General features: G+C 35.6%; 1 protein-coding gene across 1 annotated transcript in view; it reads right to left on the reverse strand.

Annotated features, from left to right (window-relative positions):
* The window catches only part of Con (Connectin), a 258,429-nt gene that overhangs the window by 173,011 nt on the left and 58,438 nt on the right, over positions 1 to 26,980 (reverse strand). The window contains exon 2 of the mRNA XM_069052089.1: positions 20,960 to 21,009. The gene's annotated coding sequence lies outside the window, so the exon portion shown is untranslated. The remainder of the gene's footprint in view (positions 1 to 20,959; positions 21,010 to 26,980) is intronic.

Here is a 26,980-nt window from a genome sequence, read left to right on the forward strand (position 1 = left end):
TCTTGAATTACTTTTTGAAAAAAAATTAGTCTCTGTTGTGCTTATAGTGCTTTTAAAGTTATTCATTCCAGTTTTTATTTTATTTGAATCAAGCCATAAATAACGGAGATATGGCTTACGGCGTTTTTTAGGACGCACCCTGTATGTAGAAACTGTAGCCTTTACAACTTTTTTCTGACAGTAATTTAAATTCTACGTCAGATTCTTGGCACGCATTTAGTTGTACCTTACTTGAACCACGGAAGCACACATGTTTACATGAAACGTCAACAAGTAACTTCCTAACCTTACTTTCTCGTATTCGTCAATTATGCATGTCTTGTATGCAATACACTGCTAGAGTTTAATAAAAAAATAATAAACGATAAAGTCTTATTTAAAAATTATCATCTCAATCACTTTTCCTTGGTTTCTTTCTTGTATTTGACAGTAATTATCGGTGCAGTTTAATCACCAACACTTCCAAAGCTGACTAGACTGAAATTTCTTGATCACACGATATTATGTATATGTGTCAACAAATCGGGATTTGTGCAAGCTATAAAATGTAGGTTTTGTCTCTATGACGGTGTGGCGTTGTGCACTATCTTACAATATATTCTCTCCCTTTCCCATTAAGTTCAAATTTCTATCGAAATTTCATAATTTTAGCTCATGTGGGCGATACTACACAACTCTCCTCCAACTACCAAAACACCTGTGCCGAAGTGTAGGCCATTGAGCGCCAAATTATCCATATGGTACATAACCACAAAAAAATAATAAGTACCTTAAATATATCACTTTAATATATTACCAGAAGAGGGTAAAATTTGAATGAATTATCATGTACATGTAGATGGCGCTGTCTGCGCTAGAGAACTAATTTACTACGTACTTCGTAAGAAAAAATCTACCCTAGTTTTTAAATATTTTATCTAAGTACCTAATTATCCAAGTTTCGATGAATTTGGAAATAAAAACTTGTTAATCAATAATCCAAAAAAAAACCTACTTAACCAACAAAAAAGTAACTACATTAAAAGTAATAATATGTGTATTAACAGAGTAAACATTATAACGAATATATGATATAAGGGTTTGATAAAATTTGATGGAATAAAGTTCAAGGTCCACTCTTCAATTGGATCTTGGATGAAAATATTTGTCCATCCAATAAACGAAAGAGTTATCGATGGGTTTAATTATTTGTCCGGTCGTCGACCCGCACGATTGTTATTATTCCATATCGTTCAATTATCTGAGGAACAAACGAAGAACCAATGAAGCCTTAATGAACTGCTCACCAATTAATCACTTTGCAGCTGTGAACAAGTTATTGATAACGTCAGGTGGCAAACAACTTATCCGCTCACATTAACTCAACTGTTGTGTGCAGTTCGTAATGAAGAAAATATAGAGAGAGCGAGTGTTAAAAGAGAAAAAATCCGCAACAGATTATTCGACATTAGTTTTATTAGACAGATACTTCAACAGACTGATATGTTATTAATGCACAATATAACTCGTGCGAACTTTGTTTTGTGAACAGGGACCTACGTGTCACACATCCAACAAAGACAAAGTTTCCTAATTAAAGAGTTGAGTAAAATTTTGTGCTTTTTATTTAATTGCCATGACTTCGACGAGATACGATGTCACGTAGATGGACAGAGATTAGCTCGGAATAGAACATAAGAGTGCAATAACGCCATTGTCGACGAGTTGTACGACCACAAGCAATTTTAAAAGGATAGTCGTGTTGTTGCGATGTAAAACGGCCAGAACAGCGCCGTGGTAAGAGCTTCCGTATTTTCTTTTACGGATGAATCCGGGTTGACCACGGTCATTGTTGAAATCACCATTTCAAAGTAATGAGACGCACGATCTCGGACGGCTTCTTCTGAAGAGACCAACGATAAACTTTCAATCCGAACAGAAAGTAATTTGTCATTTAGACAAGTGCAACTACTGAAATAAGCTACTGTAATGCCACCACTGGCGATACTTTTATTTGCGCAAATGGTAGTTGAAAAAGATTTATTGATAAACTGCAACAAGCGGAGCCTTTCAGTCGACTCAATGAAATCAAAAATCCGTCCGAAAAACGCAAGCTGAGCACTCAGGAAATTAATAATTTTAATTAATTGTTGTTTATTTGGTATCTACTCGTAATGTGTCTGTGTGTTTGCCTTGCATTGCTGTAATTTAATTAAATAATTACTACATTAATGTTTCCTGTATATTATAATCCTCCGCTACATGGAAATAGATGGTACATGTGCACACACAAAATCGGAACGTTGCGCCAGCTAAGATTAACAAAGCGAGATGTTTTTGTAAATTAATTTTGTCGAGATTTCTCATTTCTTAAAAATCAGATTAATTTAGCCCCGCACGTATTCTTCTGCGGTTCCGATTGTCATTATCCGGGTGGAATCTGTTCGATGCACCATTGATTTATTAAAATTATGCAAAACACCGCGTTAACATTCCTGGGAGACTAGAGAGAACTTAAAACTTTGATAAAAAGTTTCGTGTAATCGATGCAGAAAGACTCGGTAAAAATTCTAAATACTTTACATAAAGTTTCTGAATTTTATTTCGTAAACCTAATCAAAAATTCATGACGCATAGATCCGAAATTAAAACTTCTTGCGCGCTCTCCTCGCTAGACGATCCGCTAGTTTAAAAATAGACGTTTCCAGAGGGCGAAATCCTCAGATTAACCAACAGGTTTACAGAAGCTAAGTTGAAATAACTGGAAATGAGTAAAGACACCAGGAAACGAGAACAAGGCACGACTTCCGTCGAAACGTTGAAAGTTTGATCATTGTAGATAACCCCTAGACATTGTCCAGGTTGCGCCACCAATGGCTGCCCTCCTTTCAACGTAAAGCCTGCCCCTGAGGAAGTTTGTTCGCGATAAACATTAGCCGTGTTAAAGGAAATTAGAACTTGATGATTAATTCAGTGTTATTGTTGGGGCCGGCGTTACGGATGCTGCGTCCTCCGGGTCCATCTGCAGAGTCATATATTCAGATACAGTTTGATCCGTACCTATATATCATTATTACGACACGTTGCAGTGGCTGTCGATGTGATTTACTTTAAAACTTCCACTTGATTTATTATGTGTCGTAACCAACGGATTTGCTCATAGAACTGTAAAATATGTTCGAAATATTTCGAGAAAATGTGCGAATATTTTCTCCCGCGATGGGAAATTGTCTACGGGACGAGGCGATTTTTCCGGCGGTAATTGAGCAGAACGCGTCGACACAATTAAATGATGGATACCTGAGGGGCGAAAACAAAATCGAGCAGAAAGCCACCGCACCGGGTTAACCCTCGCGACAGAAATAAAGCGAGTTTGCGAAATATTTGCATCTGAAAGTTTTACAAAGCTTACGTGAGAGTAAGTAAAGCTTTTGACGTTGCTCCCCGAGAGAAAGGCCGTGATACATGAAAGCTCGCTCTCCAAATCCGAATCTTAGTTATGTCATTGTTGCTCGAAATCCCCGGATCCCCGGAAACCGGCCAATATATCAACAAAATGCAACAAACAGTACATGAGATGATAATGCTAATCATTTTCGTTGTGCATCTACGGCCGAATGCCTTGTAATCTAACAATGTCGGTTTCCTTGGGGACCCATAAGAAAAACTTCCTTTGTAATACGTCTCGACGGTCGCAACTTACGAGGACTTTCCGGAGACGTTCGTCTCTAATTAATACGTAAATGATGAAGATTTTAACGTTACGACGTCGAGAGGAGCGTTATCGTGCACATAAGGCAAGCAAAAATTTCAAACAAAGCATGTCGGTTTAATAAGAATCTGAGCGGCATTGTCGTGCACAATGCATTATACATCATTAAAGCAGAAACAAGTTGACAGTAAAGAATGGCAAACATGATACGTATACTGTAATTATGGCTATTATGCATTCATACAAACAGCAATTAACCTCTATAGTTCCTGCTCATGCTAATGTTCTAACTTGCTGCAAAGAAGACGTCGCAATGAAAATGTAAACTACATCTTGGTAACGGCCGTTGATTTCTACCGATCGCAGAATTTTTCATGCATACTACAGAACATCACGGATTGTTGAATTTTTACAAAAGAAAAAATAGAAATATGTCTGTCTCTTAAATCAATATTTCTGCAACTTTGAGATTCTTTTTGTCCAAACTGATGTTTGCTTTTAACATTTTGCATTATTAGTATCTACCCTTGATGCAGGATGATTTCTTCTGTGTTTACCGAGTTCAGTATGGAAGTTTTTGAAAACAGTTTTATTATTAAGTAAACATGGACAAAATAAATAATTGGCTATACAGTCTTATTCTACTTTCTTTAATTATATTGAATGATTTTAATTATTTTCGAATCGAAAAAATGGTGAAGGCGCCGGAAAAAATTATAAGAAACTTTGGCGATAACTCGGTTGTGTGGTGAATTAAATCAAACTTGAAAGTTTTATTTTATGATTCAGATGTGAAAGAAGAACACCAAAAAATCGCATCACAAGAATGTTTAGTAGTAAGGAAATGGTAAATAAAATGCATTCACGTTTTTGGCATAACGGTAGGCCATGGAAATTTTGCATTTAATTTGGTAGTAAAGCTGTCTGTTAAATTAGGTTATGTTTTTATAAGTTTGAGGTTATAAATAGCGTCAATGTCTAGTGCATTGTTGTCAGTTTTCCTAGTTTGCAATAACATTAATCGGTCCGCATGTCAGCCACGTGAGTGACGGAAATCAAACAATGCGTTCAACGTTAAAAAATAAATAAATAATGGCCTCCTATGATGCCAAAACAACGTGAACGTTGTTTATCTGTTTTACTGCTTAATGAATGAAATCAAATCAGATTTAGAGATTCTATGCTGTAGACTTTCAGGTTTCCATTTGGGGTATTCTGTAATACTGGAGTAATGTAGTCAAGTTAGAAGAATATTGCAATATTTGCTAACTTTACAAATAAGCTTAAAAAAAGTCTAGTTTAAATTTCAAAATGGTAGGGATGTCAGAAAACATTAGAAGAAAATTTGTCGATATCTCTGTTTTCTGGTGAACTATAGCAAATCTAAGAATTTTATACTATAGATTTCTAGGGTACATTTCTGGTACTTTGGACATTAAGCTAAGAAAAAATAAGAAATTTTGATCCAACAAGTTATCAACATCTCTGTTGCGTTAATTACATTAGTCAAATAAACATTACGCTACGAAAAACTCTCGGAATTAAAAAAATTTGTAGATTCCCGGGAAATATTAAAAATAAATATGTCGATACTTCTGTTGTTTGATAAATTACAGCTAATCTATGTAACAGTTGTATTCATGTCTTATGTGGGTAAATAAAGAAAGATACCTCCACCTCTAAAATCTCGAATAACCGAAAAGTGAACAATTTCCTTTTTGAAGAAATGGTGGAGGCGCCGGGAGAAATATCTAAATTTCGGCGTAAAAAAAAAAGCTTTACAGCTGCTGCCCCGCTTTTACTTTTAATATCGTATGATTATACAGGATACAGGATCCTTATAAATGATTATCCCATCGCAGTTAGCGTTGAACACCCCCACAAATTTGGGATGTGCCGCAGCCTGGCAACGTTAGACAAACTAGTAGACAGATTTTCATTACCGCCGGTAGCGCCACCTATTGGCGATACTACTCTCACTCATGTTATGAGGCTTGCGGTACATTCAACTACGTCACCAACGATGCGATGGGACAATCGTTCATAATAACCCTGTAATAGATTACGTTACGAGTTCAGAAAAGTCGAAGTTTACTAGACGAGTATAGCAAGTTTAAGTACGAGCGTTAGCGAGTATTTAAATGCCTTACGAGTCCAGTAAAATCACTTTTTTGACGAGGAGTGTATACTATTTTTTCGCCTTTTAAGAATATTAAAATTTGTTCGTAAAAATGTTAATACTACTCAAAATCGTACAGTAATGCTATGCTGTAAAGTGACCTATTACTGACGATTTTACAAATTTGTACAGTAATGGTTGCTATGCTGTAAAGTGATCTATTACTGTACGATTTTGAGTACAGTAATATATATAGTTCATTACTGTACAAAATGCGAAAAAATACATTTCAGAATAGAGCAGGCGTTGATCGTGATTAAACAATTAGTTTGAATGGTGCGCCAGACCTCTACTTAAAAGTGAAATCTGAAAATATTAGACGCAAGAGCTGAAAATAAAGATGGCTCAGTCAATTATTATTAACTAAAATTCCAAAGTTTGTAACAAATGTTGATTGTGACATTGAATTCGGAGCCTTCGCTTCAATGGATTCAACACATTTTGTAGAATTTCCGGTAAGTTGTTTAACTCTTCAACTTTTAAAACAATTCGTTCTCTAAGTTTCTCGATTGTGTTTAGTCGTGTTCTAAATACGCTACGTTTTTGATAAGACCAAACGAAAAAGTCCAAAACTGTTAAATTACAAGAACGTGGAAGAAAAGAAATTTATGTTCTGTATGAATGAGTCGGTCATTACAGTAATTATTATTGACAATTATTAAACCCAATACATTAATTTGTTTGTTTGTTAATTTGATCATTTGATATGTACATAACATACATACATACACTGAGTTACAAAAAAAGTGGCGCACTAACTAAAACGGAATTATAACTACTTTAAGGGCCAGTTTACAGAAACGAAATTACGTTAATCGTAATCAAATGCCTGATCAACTGAACACGTGATCATACAGAGCCAATCGAAGTTTCGGATTCATGAGTAAATCGCGCATTAAAATTTAATTCGAATTAAATACAGTTTGGAATAAAATGATTTACATCTAGTTACCTTTGCATTACCCTTGTAAAAATACGAAATGCCGCTCTACAAAAAAAAGAAAGCCTAACCTCAAAATATTCCAAAATTCCAAATGTGATTTATTGCGAAGGGATGATATGAATGCAAAGTAGAGATTGAAATTAAAAAGGAGTAAATTGTAACAATTGTCAATTCGATTGATGACATTTATTGACAGAACTAATAGTTCGGCCCTTCAAAAAAAAAGTAGAGCGGTACAGGAAAATTTACATGTGCAAAAATTCCAAAGGTAACTAGATGTAAATCATTTTATTCCACACTCTATTTAATTCTCTTTCTATAAACTGGCCCTAAGTAATAGAAAACTAATATGTTTTCACTTAATCGCTTCAATTGGCCCACAAACAATAATAAATTGTATCGAACACAGGTTTTAATTACAAGTACAAAACAAAAATGCAATACATTTAAAAAAAAAAACATTAAAAAACGAAAAATGCTTCAAGAGATTATTTTAAATTAACCAAGATTTTCTGGTCTCAGTAATGAGTAGTGTTACCTCCCCCGAACATCCAGCAATGTGTGAATTCGTCGAGGCATACCTTGAATTGAGAGCGTAATCAAATTTTCATCAGTGCTATCTCATTCTTCTACAAGTACCACTTTTAATTCTTGTAGCGTCTCTGGACGCACCGGGTAAGCTCTCACATCTTCCTAACTCATCCCAAGTATGCTCTATGGGATTCATGTCAGGATTAATCGCAAACCATTCCAAAAGTGTAAGCTCTACTTCCTACAGACACCGCATGACGCACCTAGCGGTATGCATTATTCTGCATTAATATAAAAATAAATGGTACGAAAGGAACAACATAGTCTGCAAGAATGTCCCTAATGTAAATGTTTGCTTTTAAAGTTTGTTTTTGAAGAATAAAAAGCTCAATTTTTGCCTCTAGCGAAATCTCCACCCAAACCATAATCGACCCTCCCTAAAAATTTTCATGTTGAACAACGGCGGCTGAAGAATATCTCTCCCCTTGTCTTCTCAAGGCTCTATGGCGTCCATCCGGTGATTGCAAGGAAAATCGTGATTCATCCGAGAAGAGAACTCGTCCCCAATCACGCTCTTCCCCATTTTGATGCATTCTAGCCAATTACAATCTCCGTTGCTTGTGCTGTCTTGTAAGCCTAGGTACTCGATTCGGCCTATATACATTTAAGCCAATTGCTACCAATCTTTGTCTAACTATCTGAGCAGATAAAACTGTACCACGCACACCTCTGTGGCTCTGAGCCAGTTCAATTGCGGTTTGGTGACGATCCCGGAGACACTGCAGGGTCAAAAACTTATCGTCTCTTGCAGATGTGGACCGCGGGCGACCTGAATCAGGACGTCGGGTGTACCTCTGTGTCTCGCGATACCTCAGAAGTGCTCTGGTTTCCCAATAGCAAGAGCAGCATATGGAACGCTTTGGCCATCTACCACTTAAGCTTTCGCCTCCACAACTTCTTCGGCAGTTGTTTGCATTTTTTAAAAGAAAAATGTTTAAGAACAAGCAAGCCACCACCATAAACTGCAATGCTTACAAAACTTGAACGGAAAGATGCTCTAAATGAAAATAATGATTATAAGTGACAGAACACTAGTCAAAGGAGTCTGTGTCAATATTTGCCTTTATAAACAAAAAATAACAACATAGTAAGGAAAAACTGGAGTGCGCCACTTTTTTTGTAACTCAGTGTATTACGATTCACTTAAACGGCATTTATTTTGCTTCAGTTTTCTCCATTACCGTGAAATAAATTGACATTTATTACAGTTTCTTTTCGTTAAACAAGCAACTGTAAAGCATTTTTTACGTAAATGACGCAAACGCATTTTTTGTTCAGTTAGTTTAACGTTAATGGCTTTCACTGCCGCTTTGCCCACAGTAGTGGATTGAACTATCAATATTTCCTGGCTAACTTGATTTTTTGTACATTTATTTTGTTTTATTAAGTTTTTCATGTTATGTTATTATAAAACGATTATATGTATTTCCAAATGGAAAGAACGAAAACTAAAAGAGGTCTTACAATGTAACACTACTGCAAAAAGTTTCTGTTTCACTTGTTCAGCTGATTCAGCGTTGCCCCACTTCCACAGTGCCCCAATTAATGCACTGTGGAAAAGCGGACATTGTGATGAGTTGTAATTAGTTATTTACGAACCAAGTGCGGGAAGACGATGTTCCCGCATGAGCCCATTTTTTAAAGCACGAGCGACGAAGGAACGAGTGCCTTTAATTAATGCGCGAATGAACGGAAGATGTCTTCACGCAAGTGGTTCGTACAATATTTTTTGTACGAAAATTAAATTAATTTTTTTTTGTTTTAATACATTAAACATAAACGAACATAAAATCAAGTAGGCAGTGATCTTTGGTTATTGGAAACAATTGCTTCACTTGATATTTCAATTTTTGCAATAATTTTTGAATTTTGTAGGAACAATTTTCAACGATTATAAATCTTTCCGTAATTTTTTAATGGAGGAAAACCCAGGGAAGTTGTATTTTATGAACTAAATTTTATTATTATCAAGACAGATTTTTTTTTGAATGCCTCAAAGGGTCAGTGTTTTTTGCAATTTTTACATTCGTTTCGGAGCGAGCGTTGGATGTTGGAAGCATTGCTTTCAAGGCTGAGTACAATTTTTTTTCCAAAACAATGTTGTGCAAACTAAACAAATTTAGCGAAAATTTCGGTTATCCAAAAACTAAACGTACAAAAGTTTTTATAAAATTATTACATCAGGAGGAAAACCCGGATATTTATCGTCTCCATGTCCAGGTCTACGTTTCAATGTATTGTGGGTTGCATTTTCTATTCCGCCGAGCTCATTATCACTCGTGAAATACCCTGCAGATTAAGCCATAATTTGCAACGATAATGAAAACTATTCGTTCATCATTATTAAATTTAAATTCATTGTATACATTTTATAAACTGGAATCATAATGAAGTACTTGCTTCATTAGTAATCACAAAAAGTCAAAACAAACTCTCCATTAATACCTAACAAACACGAAGGGGAAATATTTTTGCACAACCTACTCATATTTGAAAATAATAATACCTAAAACAAACTAATAAATATGTCATGGGGAAGGAAAAATACATCCTTTGAGGTTTGTAATGGACTACAATTTTGTACACTGTAACACTAATGAATTAATTTATAAAGTTCTTGCGCAATGTGTAATTTAATTAATTGTGTGATTAAATTCTAGTGGTGAGGTATGTAATAATTATTCCGACCGTGTCGTCGATATTTTCCCGAAGGTCACAAAAAGAATAAAATTCGCCGAAGGGGGGCGTCACACAGTCTAAAATTAAGTTGTTCGTTTGAATGGACGCTTTGTTCAGATGAGGAATGCAGATTTGTCCGACCATAGCAGGAAAATCTAATTTAATTCAACACGCACAGAGACGCCTTTGTCGATATTGTTAACGGAAGCTTTTGTGCAATAACTACATTATGCATAAATTAATCGTATTAAATTAATTAAAGTGGTAATCTGCAATTCCCAACTAAAACGTTTAAAGTTAATCGGTTACTAACAGTCTAATCCAACATGGCGCAGGTTGAAGTTTTTCAAAGGAAAAGCGGTCGATTGCATTCGAATGTGGCATCATTTTTGGCAATTAGGTGGTTCGGGGTGTTGTCGGGAGTTCATAATCAATAAGAATCCGGAGTTGGAGCGGAGTTTGGCGCACCGATTGCATATGAAACGGTTGTCCGGGATTTGCGGCGAGGCAGAGGGCCAAAGTGGTATCTCCGGGATTTGAAAAAAAATCAGAGCGGGAACTTAGAAAACAATTCAGTCGCACGTAATGTACATAAAAAAAGTTTCGGGATAAACCAACAAAGTTGGATAGTTTAAATCGGCGGAACGACGCAATAAATTTCGTAAAAAGGAACCGAGATAGAGGCAGTTTTTAGCCGACAATCAATACAACGCCTTAATGTGGCGATATCTGTTTCAGGAGAGTCTGACAACTGACGGTGAGCACACTTTACGAGGATGTAATTTATCGCGTTGGACTGCCGCCAAGGATTCTCTTGTGAAAGGCGCGCGCATCCTTTGTCCATCCCAATAAATAACGGCGTCGAAAGTCGGCCGCTGTAAATTATTTCCCACGAAAGCTCACTCCTGCCCTGCCGCCGCCGCCGCTCGACAACCAAAACAAAAAATAATTAGCGACACCTCCGGGTCAATCTTTCCCGCTTGCCTTTCCGGCAGTGAATCTTCGAGGGGATGAATTAAAGAAGACGACGGCGACGACACGGCACGTGTTCGCCCTCCGATTCGCGTTTTTAACTTTGAGCCGTTCGATTGCAAAAGAACAAGCATAAAACAAACAAATTTCGAATCACTTTGCGTAAAATTGGCTGCAATAAAAATGCCACGCCAAAGCATTCCCTTGCCAGTTAGATTACATTTCGCGTTTAAAAAGCAATCTGGAATTTCTGGATCGAGGCGAAATCATCAACACCTCCTTTAACATCCGCGCTTTTAAGCAACACGTTTCGTTTTATTGCTATTTTTCTCTTTTGAGGGCTTTTTAATAAAATCCCCGCACGACGAAAATGTAAGGAACAGACGCGGTCTTAATTAACTACTAATCCGAAGACAAATATTTACCTGTCCACCCACGCACCTACTAATCGCCAAATTAGTCACAGTCGCGCACACAAATTAAAAAATTCAAAAACAACTCTGAAGGGTTTGTTATTTTCGTAATAAAATTCCTATATTTTTTCTGAATAAATTAAAAATTTTAAAGTGAATTTCTTTTTTTTAATGTGGACGTGACAGGTATCGTGCATTTTTCATTAGCTTGGTGTGTAATGTAATAACGAAAATTCCATCAATTTCTAAAGAATTTTAATTTTTTATTCGCACAAAACTTCTTTATTTCGTTATTTTTTTTTCTAAAGCAAGAATTCCAACCAGGTCGATCTCGACCCCCACAGGGTTATCTTTCTGAAAGGGTCGATGGTTACGGTCGATGGTTAGTACTTCATTTGTTTTATTTAATATTTCAGAAAAAAAATTAGAAAAATTGTCTCCAAACTACAACGTGTTTCAGAAATTGTGGTCAGTTTCTTGGATTTTAGTTGATTTAACGAAAGTTATATTATATTAAGTCGGTTTTAAGAAATGTTCTCTGACGTAACCGTTCACGTTGTTTTGGCATAATGAGAGGCCATGATTTTTTTTTTGGGCCGGACAAAATGACAGGCGGACCTATCAAAATTAACATAACATGTTTCTGAATTCCCCACGATCTCTGAGTATTCTTCTATTGCAAACTAGTAAAACTGACAACAATGCACTAGACATTGACGCTTCTTATAACCTCAAACTTAGAAAAACATAACCTTATTCAACAGACAGCTTACTACCAAATTAAATGCAAAATTTCCGTGGCCTCCCATTGTGATAAAACAACGTGAATGCATTTTAGTCATTCTTAGAGCGAGCGTATTTAGATTTTCTTCGAAACATATTAAATAATCTCAAATAATTGATTTAAGAACAATTTTGAAGAAAAATTGATTTCTCGCTACGGACCCATTTTGTGGCTTGGTCACCGGATCTAAATCCGTGTGATCTTTTCTTGCGGGGACATATGAAGCAGCATTTCCGATAAACACCATTGAAGAACTAAACGTTCGTGTGATTTAAGTAGCCACCACTATTGGTAATAACCCAGTGATGCTAATACAAACAGAAACGTCTTTAACACGAATGCGTCGACAATCAAGGGAGATATTTCGAGCAGTTATAGCTCTTTTATCACGTCAGGTCAGTAAACATATTACTAACCTACCTTAAAGCACATGGTGTTGACAATACGTAAGTATTGTATGCGTATGCGTTTTAATTATTAATTGATAAAGCGATTGCTTATTTTGACGACTTGTATTGGTTTTCGGTTGAGGGCTTAGAGCCAGAGCACTTCACGGCTTACTAATCCCATTTTTAGGGACACATTTCTCGACCGTTCTTACGTCAAAAAGTTATATTTGGGTGATGTCGATGAAATTAACCTTTTAGCCTTTAGTCACTGAAGCTTATATACTAAAATATAGTGTCCCCATCATGCATATAAACCACACGTTCTGTTGGTTTCAATGTCAGTTGCCACTATTTGTGGTAATTGACCTGGAAGAAATTCATGATAATGTTGCCCATTCAGTCGAGGTGGTAACACGAATGGATCCAGTAAATAGTGAGTAATAATTCCGGCTCAAAACATTAATATGAAATTGGTTTTAATGGTGCATTCAATTGTGGCATGCGAGTTTCCATCAGCCCAAATGTGTAAGTTGTGGGAGTTCCTTAGAAAACCTGCTTGATATGTACACAACACTGATCGAATTAATGCAGCATCTGTTCATATTTCTGCAATAACCACTGCAAAAATTTCACCCGAACTAAAAGAATGTATTTTTTAGACATCCCTTAATGAACACGGCAATTGTACGTACTCACAAGCGGACGAGAAGTAACTCTTTTTCGGACGCTGACCGTGGCGCCATCTGTAGGTCTGTTTAGTAAGTTAGCAACGAAACCAACAAAACCGATAATTCTCCTGTCACCATAAATTATGTAAATACATAATTGTATTGCAAATAGTAAATTTCTAGTTTTGTTGGCAAGGTGATAATAACTACTATAAAAAAAATGGTTAATATGTATTAATAATAATGTCTTTTGCTTTGTATTCCGTACGGTCGCCTTAACAATTTAATGTGCACCTCTGCCAAAAAAAAAAAAGCCTTTTGTCCTCAACTCGGCCAGAAAATTCAGACACTTTTTGGCCATGAGACACAAATAACTATTTTGTATTTAGCAGTTGTTCTTTAAAAATTCTTTCGATGGTCAATTTTGAGGGATTCATTATGTTTGTTCCTACTTCAACAGTACGTGTTGCCTCGGTGTCCTGTCTGGATACTTGGAGTAAATTGTTTATTTATTACTATGCGAATAAAAATAGGAACCTTCATTGTGAAACGTTTACCTCGGAAAATGTTCATTTGATTGACATCAAACAGGTAAACCGTTTCGACGTATAAAAAATACGTTTTTTCTGAGGTCGGTAAGCCTGACTACTCTGCCTCCAAACCCCCAACATCGTTATCCAAGATTCATAGACAAATAGCTTCACATTAATTATACAAAGCAAATAAAACTTATAAAACAATAACCGAGAAGAATTGATTTTCGACACTTAAAAATGAATATTGAACCCCGAAGTAAATTTTTAATGTGTAGCGTTATGTCCGCTAGATCCGAGAAATTACGCACCATTTTTATGATTTATGGATATTTGGAATGAATAGTTGACTTCTTCATTTAAAAGTTACTTCAAATTATAGAAAAATAATAATTATTACAATGAATGCCAGTTAGTATACTGGTTTTCTGTGAAGAAAAAAAATTCAAAAACGTTCAGCAGAGAGTATTAATTTTTTTTTAAACCATTGTGCGTTAATTAAAAAATGCAATATTTCATGTGCCCGAGATGAGATAGGCGGATGCAATTTTGGTGGATGCGCCGGGACATGTGACTTTTTAAAAATTTAATCAAATACAGTTATGGAAATAGCTAGTTGTACATTCTACACAGACTTCATTTAAGAATTAATAATTGAAAAATAGAATATAATTGCAGCGCAATAAGCAAATTGAAAATGACGGAAAACATCACTATAAATAAATACTTCTAATATTTTATGAGACAGATCAAATCCATAAATTGCGTCTTATATAAAATTCATTAAATAATCCAATAAAATGGAAAAACATACATCACCGATAGGATAAAAAATTGCTATAAATGTGGATCGTGCAAAAAGCCCCTATTATCCGCAGTAAAGTGTGTGGCCTGTATTTTTGTTTGAAGATCGATATGTCAAAGAGGAAATAAAATGCCTTCATATCTAATTCAGAAAACAAACCTTCAAAAAAATGACCGTAATTGTTATTAATACTATTATTATTATTATTCTGTTCTAACCGTCTTTATATAATTTCTGGTAGAAAATCTTCACGACTGAAACATGTTAATGGATCTGTAGACCTAGATGTTTAGAACCTGAACTGGAAAACTGTAAATAATTTTACAAAATCTTGTCGTTTTTTTTAAACACTATTTTCCTTTCCCTGCAAATCAATGACAATATCGGGTGTTAAAGAATCGATTGTGAACGCACCACGGATTACGGATCACCTGTTTAAATCTAACCTCACTTTTTGCGTTGTTCACAATCGACTCTTCAACGCCACCTCTGCAAAACGTTTGTAAAGAGAGAGTTCACGATTCGCAGCCAAGCATTTTGATTTATGTTTCATTGTTTCTAGTGGACGATAAGATCGCCATCAAGAAAAATGGAGCATGAAATTGGTATATTTACTTTGAAAACAGTTTGCAGTAGTACATTTAAACTGTCACCAACATTATGCATGCCGACTTCACTCTTCCAATAAAACTTTCGAACAGTTCCGTAATCTTAAGCCTGATAAACTTTGTTTATCACATGAATCCGGCGAAATGAAAACGGTGCAACCTAATTCGGCAAGATAAACCTGTAAAATATAGACAACCAACAATACCGGCTGTGGAGATAAGCAGCACCATACACACCGACTTAAAAAGCTGGTGAGACGGTTGGAGAAGCAACTCAATCTCGACGGCATTAATATTAGTTTACTTGGATGAAACATAAAGAAGTGATGTACTGAGGGCGACGGAACAATAAAAACTAAGCTGTCATCAAACTCGGAAGCATTTATTGCTTCTTTTATAAGACAAAATGGACCATAAATCTAATACGGAGAAATACCACATCAAGCAACTTCCAGGGAACAGATCTTACGGGGTGCAGGTTGTGATTTTCGCTTCTTATAATTCGACAAAACATTCTTTTCACGGTTTCGTGATTGCATCTGGTCTTAGTCGACTTAATGATAGTTTCGTGATGAAAAATCCAGATATTTGTCAAACGGTTTAGGGGAATTTTAAATTGGCCACCGAGAAAGAAAAGAAAGAAGTGGAACACACTCGATAAGAAGACATTCACAAGTTGATGGAGCTGAAATAGCGAGCGGTTTTCAGTTTTTGAGAACAGGAATTTTCGTCGATAAATTTTGCCGGAGGGTACGTAATTCAATGTGTATTTCCTTTGGCGTTTGGTTGTATGAGACTCCTTATGGCAGCGCTGAAAGTGGCTGGTTGCATCCGTTTTAGTCTGCGCTTCATTACAACAGCTTTGCCTGAGTTGCAATTTTCTAGAGTAGCGTTCCGAATCTATGTCGGGCTCTTTCAATATCTAGCAAGAAGTATAGCCAGGATGTGTCGAGATTAAAGGATCGACGGTTTCGATTTATTTTACTCATCAGTTTTATTCTTTGCTCTCTAATCTTGTATCTTCCACCTTCCAGGATTATTCCTGACGGCCGTGTTACTCCACCAGAGATAACAAACCGTAATATCATCGGATTACAAACGTCTGTCTCCGGTTTTTTTTACAAAATGGCTTTAAAGTCACAAACAAAAAATCCCCAACTCTCAATCGTCTGCGAAATAATTCATAAACTTGGAGAACTGAAGCCGCGAGTTATGGCAAAACTTCGCTATTCTTTCGAGTTAAAGCGCATAACACCGATATATGCAAATAGTGCTAACGGTAAATTTCAAACATAAATATGAAGAAGGATTTAGCCCGAAATGGGAATGAGACGTCATCTCTCCGTTTCAGCTCAGAACTTTGCGTGCACAAGTTACGCGAATTACATGAACATAAACACATTATTTTAATTAAAATGACAACTTTTATCGCCACATCGGGAGGTTAAAGCTCTGGTCATTACCCACACCACGAACAGATATCAACGGCGTAATAGATTTATATCGCTAGTGTCGTTATCGTGTTAGGGATAAATGTATTATGCATTTATGACCACATCCATATCGATCCCGGAAAAAAAAATTACCCATGGGTGTCACCCCGATACAGGTCGGTCGGCTGATATTATGTGAAAAATGTATTACAAAAACGAAATCGATGGCGGTGCAGATTACCGCACCCATGCCCGCCTTCATCCTGTATCCTTTAATAGCACTTTATCTCCAATTCTTGCTTTTACCTAAATTTTTACGGCTTTTACACATGTGTCCAATAATCCCTTCCTTTTACTGTATTTGCACGGCGCTTCGGCTTATATTCACTTATCCCCCTACCCCTCCCGCACCCCTCAGATTTTCACCTCATCCATACCTTCCATTAAAATATATAAAGGAAACCAGTGCCTCACTTATTCATTTCCAAAGAGTGCTTCCAACAAAAAGAAAACACACTTTGCAAGTGGGATAAGAGCGTTATTAACAAACACGTGCGAAATTTGCACAACGAGGCGAAGCCGAGTTGTGTAATGGCACAAATTTGTTAATCACACGTGCATTGTACAATATTTTATCTACGACCGCCCAGAACATTTTTTTTTACAAAAATTCTTTTTTTATCGAAGTGAGAATCGACCACTGTATAAAAACAACTGTCTTCATCGGGAGTATATATACATATAGTAATTAATATTTATAAAAAATGCATAGTTATATCAATTGTTCTTGTAGTTAAATGTTTACTAAATGTAAATTTTGATTAACTAGTTGTTATTGTAAAAAAGCGTGCGGTAATGAAAATGCGTGTGGTAACGTAAATGCGTGCGGTAACGAAGTTCTTATCTCACGCAAAATGGATGGGATAAGTGTCATTTATCCCACGGGCCTAGATAAAATTTTATAAAATACTCGCGATAAATTGAAAAAAAAAAAACAAAAAAAAGATGAAACACCACTCGTGCTTTTCAAATCACAGAAATGGGACTTTTTTACAGCTGTTGCATTTTTAATGCCTCGAGCTGATGCTATCGCAATCAATAAATTTTAAATTTATAATGAGCAAAACTGTTTCCCTGTTCAAATTTTGTTATAAATACTTTTAAACTAAATTTACAAGGAGTCCTTTTAAGTCCGATTTATCTGATAAATTTCACACGATAAAGAGTGTCAAAAAGAAATATAAATACATATAAATCTGGTCCGGTTCTTCGTAGCGGAATTAATGTGTTACCAATTTGCTTGATTAATCGTTTAGAACATTCAAGCTTGAACTATTTGGCAAAACACTTGGACGTTTTAATTTATGCAAATTGCGCATGAATTTTTCAAATTCTACAATTAATTTTTTCCTTTAAGGTCTGCAAAAACACTTTTCCGGTGCGTGCATAAAATTAATTAAAAAAACGTTTTCGCGGAAATTTGTGGTGAAATTTAACGATTCAAAAATTTACATGAGCGCATAAAAAGCAAAGCTTCACCTATCCGGGTCATAAAGTGAAACAAAATAAGACCAGATAAGTGTCTTACGGTTCCACAAATAACATCGTTAGATCATTTCGTTTAATCCCCTTCGGAAATAACAGCTTAACCTAAGTTTAAATTACGATTTTTTTAAATCCCTTTTATGAGCCGAGATATTTATTTCCGGCAATTTCGACGAATTATATTATCGCAGGAATGAAAAAAGTTCAATTACAGTGATGGTGCCGGTCGTCGTTTTGCAAGAGTCGTACAATTCCGTCATAAACATTAGACGTGAAATGAATTACCTCCACCTAAATGAATCATTATATAAATCTGATTAGTTCGGATCCAATTACGGACAATATTTATCCTAAAATTGAGTTAGCTAAGTGTGTGCTTTAGATAAGGTGATCCTTCTCGCAGTTTTCCTTTATGGGAACCGTTAGAAATTCGCCAGTTCATTCGACGGATCGCCCCGATTTAATTTGGCGACTCTAAGGAAAAGAACATTAATATAACGTCTCATCCACACCTGTACGGGGACACGTGGCACCACCACCTGCTATTAGTCGATTCCCCTTGCTCGTAAGTCGCTCCTCTGCATGTATCGATAGTCAATATAAAATTTGTTGTGTGCAAATTGATTTCATAACCTTCAATGCGAAAATAAAATATCGAGAAAAATATTATTCTCATGTGGCAGGCTTTCCACTCGCTTGGAAATATATTACGAAGTGCGCCTGGTGGTTATTTGAAGAAAATATCGATTACGCCGCATGTTTAGGATAAATTTCGGTGTGTTTCCCCGCGATTAATTCGCCCCCAATAAAAAAAACAACAACAGAGAAACAAAAACAAAATTGCTGGTTTAATGCATCGTAACCCGGCGCATCCACCATATTTGCGTTTTAATATTAATGCGTTCTTACAAACCGCATAACAAGCAGCTAAATGTTTATTTTTCAGTTGTTGTGCAACAAAAGGAACAAGATTATTTCATTTTCAAATCTGTATGATACAAAAAAGCAAACAAAGTATGCGCACAGGTGGCTTCGTTGCGGGAATTAGTCCCCTAACCGAATTGCACGGGGGATGTAAATCCATAAAAGCACTAATGTAATTGTTGACTTCCAAAAACGCGCCTTTGACCTACTAAGCGTGAAAAAATTCGACTTGCCGAATTTGCTAAAACGGTGACTGAAATGCAACACAGACTGTTTTGTTCAAATCGTTTTACTGCTAAGTAAAATATTGTGTTGTGTCACACACTATTTAATAATATATTTATTACATGTACAAAACATTTTTACAATTGAGGGGTTAAGTGATTGCACTTGAAAAACAAAAACAAAACGATAAAGTAATGAAAATACAATTTAGGAAGTGACCGAATTCGAGTAACAAAAGCGGCGGGATTAGCCGATACGCTATTGATTTTAAATTTAGATCAGCCAACAGTGACGAACTATTGCAAACATAATTATTTATGCAAATCGGTCGACATGTTATGAGGAACACTTTTCAAATGACGAAAGACAACGCGTCAGTAAAAAATTCATGTGAGATATCGAGACCAAAGTATGACGGCTTTCCGCAGAGAGGCACGACAGAAAGGTGCCTCCAGCGAGAGATCTCAAGAGGACCGGAGTCCTCTGTTTCAAACCCTAACAGGTTTAACTTGTGATTTCCAGGGAATCAATCAAACTAAACGAATTAAAACTAAATTGGTGTTTTAAATATCCATTATCTCTCAGGTCGCAGCTGGTCTCGAAAAGAGACACAACATCGAGGAATTACTCTCAAGAGATATCTCGGTCCCGTGGTTTATTAAAGTTTCGAACTAAAACAATTTATATCTCGGCACACGAGACGCACCCGCATTTTAACAAATTGGACCGATTTTCAATCGTCATATTTGCAACAGCATCTTCGCCATCAATAATAATTCACCGACGATTTACCAATTTGTTGTCGAAGAACAAACAATCCATTTATAACATTTACCATTCTTCATGCTGTTATCGTAGATTTCTGTGAAGCTATCGCCTTATACCCTTGCATGACTCGCACCAATAAACTCTTCTATTACAGTTTTTACTGTAATTTCACTTTTACGGACAAACTCTATCAATAATTAAGGACAACAGTTATATTCGTTATTGCTTTTATTGATTATTAATGGAGGGGTCTCGAGAAGTAAGTTTAATCGGTGGCTGGAATCATCGGAGTGATAAATTATCAACGATTCAAGCTAGAAAATTGCGTTAATTTTGCGTAATCACGGGTGCGAAAACTGAGAAATTTACAATTTATCGCAAAATAAACGGAACCGAAAATGTAGGCGAACGGTGAGCGAAGATGACCCAATTGTGCAGTTAGATTTCGATTAAACGTAATTTCTGCATGGTAAAGTTGCTTCCGGCTTCCGGTTCGGATGATACACAATGGAGAAATCGTAATTGCTGGTGAACATAAATCAATCAAACCTACCAGAGCTGATAAAATATAAATAAAAATGAAAACACAACCGGTCGAATTTTACTCATTAATATTCCATCCCCTGGTGGATAATTATTACCTATCATGTGGGGAAACATTTTATGAAAAATTTATTTCAATGGAATTTTAATTACTGTTGTGGTCTTGTACCAAAATAGAAATCATCGCATATTATGCCAATAAATTCCGCTAATTAGCCGAACGTTGCAACAAGCATTTACGTATTTAATAAAATAAAATAACTCACCGTTTTCAATATGGAGTAGCGATCTGCACTTGGAAACCACCAGAATAAATCTGCAAAAAATATTTTAGTAAGTGAGGAAAAAAATCTTAATTAACGCACCAATCGGTTTAATAATGAATATCTAAATTTTCAGCTTCGTCGAGCGCTTCAGAAGGTGAAGATGAGTAAAAAATTAAATAAAAAGTTTTCTTTGGCACCCCTTAATGAACACGGTAATTTTACGTAGTCACAAGCGGACGAAAAGTAAGTGTTTTTCGGACGCTGACCGTGGCGCCATCTGTTGGTCTGTTTAGTAAGTTAGCAACGAAAATGACAAAACTGATTATTGTCCTGTCACAATAAATTATCTAAATAAGAAATTGTATTGTAAATAGTAAATTTCTAGTTTTGTTGGCAAGCTGATAATAAATATCTACTAAGTATAAAAAAACAAAATAAATTTGTATTTTTTTCCAATGTTTTTTGCTTTGTAGTTCCTGCGGTCGCCTAAAAAATTTAATGTGCCCTCTGCCAAAAAGTGCCTTTTGTTCTCGCCTGTTAGCCTCGGCTGCGCCTCGGCCAGAAAAAAATGCACTTTTTGTCCTTGACACACAAATAACTACTGTTACTCGTGTTTCGAAACGCTTTCAGTTACTTTTTAACAGTTTGTGTTTAATTTAACAACTTTAATCAAATAATTGCTCTTAATGAAAGCTGAAATACCTGAACAACATGTAGATAATATCTATATGCACTGCTCGGAATAATAAAACAGGTGCATGACAATTGTACAAACATGAATACATTTATACAAAGAGGAAGTCGTGTATATTAAACGGACAATACTCAACGATAAGCTAATAAATGGACGACAAAGACAAAAATTAAATTTCAGGTAATGCAGTTCAAATGTCCTGGAATATAGCGCACCATTAGGTATTTGATTAAAATGAAAATCTTTGAAGCTGTAAAAATTATTACCTATAACCAAAAAAATGCGATTTCTGCAAAAAAACTGTTTTTTGTTGCTTTAAATATGGTTTAATACAATAATTAATTAATTTTCAATACAATCACAGAGATCTGAATCATTTCGTTTTATAAAAAATAAAACAAACAACTTTATTACATACGTATTTGTTTTTGCTCTGCAGATAAAAACAGACTTTGAACCCGTTGTTCTCAACGGAAATTAATTAATTAATTATCGGATCGTCAATATAAAACACGTTAATTATTTTTCGACGAAACAAAAATTAATTAATAAAATTTAAAATCTCCGCTCGTCTAGATGTTTTCTTGTTATGGAACATTTTTCGTAAACTCGTATCGAGACCGAATTGAATATTTGATGAAAATTAGAACTTCCAGAGCAAGGGTCTCAAATTATGAACCTACTGTTGCCGTGATCATTACAAATTTATTTTTGCTTTTCTTCCCCCAGCATGGTAAACTTTGCATTATTATTAGGATTTATTTTTACCCGCCGTAAATCAGCTTATTTAATGTGATTTATAATTAACGGCTCATGAATTATTACAAAATAAACGGATGACGATCCGGTGATAACGGCGAACGCAAACAGTAGTTATTTTCCTAGTTCGGGGATTATTTATGGGTACGATCTCACCACCAGCGAGTTGAAGAAGTCAAAAACGAGATCGATAAGTGTCTATTTTATCGCAGTTGCTAATAACGTAGAATCATCGTTAAGTGGTGACCTATTAACGTTTTATAAGCCGACAAAAGGTTCAACAAGTTCAGAAAGTTGCTTTTCACATAATCGGCCCGGAGAGTGGATGACATTCAACCAACAGGAGATGTTTACGGAACATCTGTTCAACGGTTGGGCCCGTTATGATCGATTGATTTGCTCATTTCAATAGAAATGCGGCCTGAATAATGGCAGGGGGAACTGTCGCACATATTTATCATCTAATGTAATTCCCTCTACACTGTGTTAATGGCGTTCAAAATTCGATGCAGTGCACGAGCATTGATTATGGACTCGGAGGTATCTATGGACACGGCGCAATTTGCGTCTCGTTATCGGGACTCCTTAGCAAACTCCACCAATTAACCGTTTGTGTGTCTGGAAGGGCGCATGTGGTCCCGGAAAACCAATAGCGATATTTCATTTTCTATAGCCGGGCTCGTCTGAATGCGGAGACGCATCCTCGACATAAAAAATAAACTTGCCTGCAATCTGCAGCACAACCACTTCACCTCGAGATCGCTTCCTCCAGAATCCCATGTTTCGGAGTAACGAGACTAACGAAGTAGGAAGTTTAGGACTAAAAACTACAAATTTGATTGGTAGGGAGCTACTTCCTGTCTCTTGTCCTGGACGCGTTAGGGTCGGATTTCATCTACGAGCAGCTCGCCTGACCGTCACCGTCTCAGGACGTGGACAGAGGATTGACGCCTCCACAGAGGCGGTGATGGTCAGTCGGGGTGCTTATGGATGAAGTCCGATCCTTATCGGAAAGGAGACCGGTTCCGGTCGCGAGGATAACGAGTTCGCGAACACGACCTTGTAATGTTTTGCATGTGCAGCGACGTAGCCAATGTTTATTTGAAGGGCGTTGTTCGGTCACTTAGGGTAATATGTACATACCGGGACATTTTTTTAACTCTGAACATAGTCCATACTTATTCCCTATGTTCAATTTTAAGAAACACAGATCAATGCATTGTGAGTTGCTAAGCAACCAACTATACCGAACACCAGAGATTTTGAAATAATGTTAAAAATTGTACCGATTGATGGAATTGGTCTATCATGTGTTGCATTGGAAATGCCACGCACATTTCTAATGCTCTGATTGGTATATAATAACTGCATTATGTGTATTTCTTCTTCAAACAACTTGACCATTTTGTTAAACTGTCAAGTACTTATTTTCGTTACCTTGGTTACGTGATTACATACATGCATTGACCTGTGTTTTTTAAAACTGAACATAGGGAATAAGTATGGGCTATGTTCAATGTTAAAAAAATGTCCCGGTAGTCGTTATAATGCAACAGAGCGTGAACATTTCCCAAGTTAATCCGAGTCAGATTTAAATATTATTTATCGCATCATTAACGATTATGATCACTTTATGTTACACATTTATTGGTAATTATGAAGTCCATAATATTCGAATAACTCAGTTTTCTTAGTTACTTATAATACGTTAGTTACTCATAATAATACATTAGTTACGCGCTCATAATACGTTAGATACAATGATACGATAAAGCTTGAAATATAACGAGAATATTATGGGATTTAAACAACGCTCGGACGTTGTGCAGGTGACTCGGCTAATCGCCTCGTCACCTGGCAACGTCCTCGCATATTATAAATCCCATAATATTCTCGTTATATTAATAGCTATTATCCACAACCGATACATTATGAGGTCATAATTCTACTATTTTGAGACGTCTTATGGGATTAATAAAACACTAATGTCTTATATTATAAAAAACTAGTGTCTTATAAGATAAGTAATAAGATACTATAGCGCTAAAGTCAGAATAAATTTATTTAGATCTACTTAAGATTTACATTAATATTCACATTAACAGACAAAACATTGGTGTTGTTTCCTTCTAAAAAAGAAAATATTATCGGTCTTTTTTTTGTTTCATTTCATTCCAATTAATAAAGTCTGCAAATTTCGTAGGCTTTCTTCGATTTTCTCGGTAATGACTCTGAAGTCGCTTTTTCAGTTTCTTCAAGTATTTCCGCTGAAATATTCTGATTCTTGCCAATACTTTCTATTTTTCAAAAATGAATGATTGCAAATTGCAAATGGGGTCCACAAAACAATCGGAAATAAATAGCAACTGTTCCATGACTTCCCGGTATAAATTAATTCATCGTAAAATGACAAACGTCATTTGAAAATGTCAAATAAAAATTTTCCAAAAAATAAAGGAAAAACGTGATTCTTTGTGTGTACGGTCGGTGAACAAATAAAACTGGGACACTTAAAATGTAATCTATGTAAATCAGACCATTGAATTGTCAATATATTTGTCAGTGTCTATATAATATGTCATACCAAAGTTAACCTATTTGCGATAAAGCCGTAATTAAACGATGCAAATTTGTAAATTTTAACTTATGTGATTGTCATTTTTGTCCCAGTTTTATTAGCTTAAAACATTCAAGAAAAGCGTAAATAGCTCGAGCTACCGCTCTCGTGTTTACCTTTTTCTTTCGTGTTTTATATGCTTGATAAGACACTTATACAATAAATAACTATTTAAGTTTGTAACGAATTCGCTAAGAAGACAACCGATCCGTGAGTGATGCTAAAATTTAAAACAAATTCCGGCCCCGAGAGACGATAAATTTCGTTCTGTTTGTGTTTATCTTAAAACTTTAGACGATGTTATTTTACATTTTAGGTGAAAATGAGGCTTCATAGTGTGGGCACGCTTGTATTTGTTCTTCTTGTTAATCTTGCGGTACACAATTATTATTTACCTAGCGAATATATTTTAAAAGGAAAATGCAAAAGCAATATCTTAAAAATGTTACGCAAAGGCTGACTTATATGGGGTGTTCATTTAAATTTATCCTGAAAGTTGGCATTGTCGATTGTGAACGCACCACTCGTCCGTCAGCAGAGTAAAAACCATATATGTATTTAATACTAGTATTGAATATATGGTAAAAACACAAACGAGGAAAAAAGTGAGGTTAGATTTAATTAAGCAGCTGGTCCATGACCTCTAATCCGTGGTACGTTCACAATCGACTCTTCAACGCCGGAAAAATTTAAATGAAAACCCGATTCAAAGTGTATAAAAGAACGTATATCAAGAGTCCCGTGGAATTTTGAAGCTCTATAATTTTATCGTGTCGAACTATGTTGAGCCGTTAAAGCCGTCAAATCAGATGTCAACAGTCAAAGTCAAATTATTATTACATTTTAGCGTTAGTGGTGAGTTCGACATCTTACCATTAGTTGCTTTGCTGGTGATTTTTTTAAGTTTTTCTATATTCTAGTTATTTTTCATCTTAAAACAGTCTTTATTAAAAACCTGTCGTTAATGGACTTACATAACCTCTGTTTTTCTATATGGTACCACAACATGCTATAGAGCTGCAAAAATCAAATATATTCGAGTTCCACAAGACTCTTGATAATACCTACCTACGTTCTTTTATAGACACTTTGGATTATTTACACAGAATTTTGTTTTTGTGTTATAAAATAGGTATACAAAAAACATGACAGTAACAACTCTTGTAGATTCAGAAAAAGTATTTCTTTTCCTCGTCTTCTTCGATAACAATTATGTATTGACATTTTCGTTTTTGATTTTTTTTGGTTTAGTTTGTTAGAGTAAAATTCAGTATGTTGGCGAAAACGAAAAATATTTAGCGTCATAAAAATAAGTTGTCAGTGTCGGTTAAAACAGGCGCGTCGGAATACTTAGGAAAAGGTCACAACAAAAAATCATAACCAAATTTACAATTTCATATGTGATTCTAATTAAAATCAGAATCACTTTAATTGTCTTCATCACTAACGCTTATAATCACTTCGAGTATCCTAACTCTCACCCAACTAGGATTCATTCCTTAAATAGTTATCTTCAGAACGAAATATCTTTCATTTGTAAATTCTGTTTCTGTTGAAGTTTTGGCCATAACTAGTTTAAAGCTGACGTTATATTTAGTCACATGTCCTTTAACGTTTGATCAAACCTTCTCAAGAGGGTTAAAATCGGAGTGACATGGTGGTAATCTCAACACTACGTTGCCATGTTTTTCAATAAAGCATCAAATTCGTATTTAACATTGTTTTTTATCATTTCTGAATATATTGTAAAGTCAACTTTTTGCTGCGTATCTGGTATGAGAACTACGAGTAAGTATATTGTTTTAGTTATCAGTAACAAAAACACTGCTTGAGGGTAAATTGGAAAATATTTTTTAACATCTTGGATAGTTAGCTTTCAGTGTTCATGTCGTCATGGTAATTACCGAATCTACCAGACTTGAAAATTAATTTGGCAAAAAACTGACATCAT

The sequence above is a fragment of the Tenebrio molitor genome, chromosome 6, assembly GCF_963966145.1.
Source record: "Tenebrio molitor chromosome 6, icTenMoli1.1, whole genome shotgun sequence".
Taxonomy (NCBI): domain Eukaryota; kingdom Metazoa; phylum Arthropoda; class Insecta; order Coleoptera; family Tenebrionidae; genus Tenebrio; species Tenebrio molitor.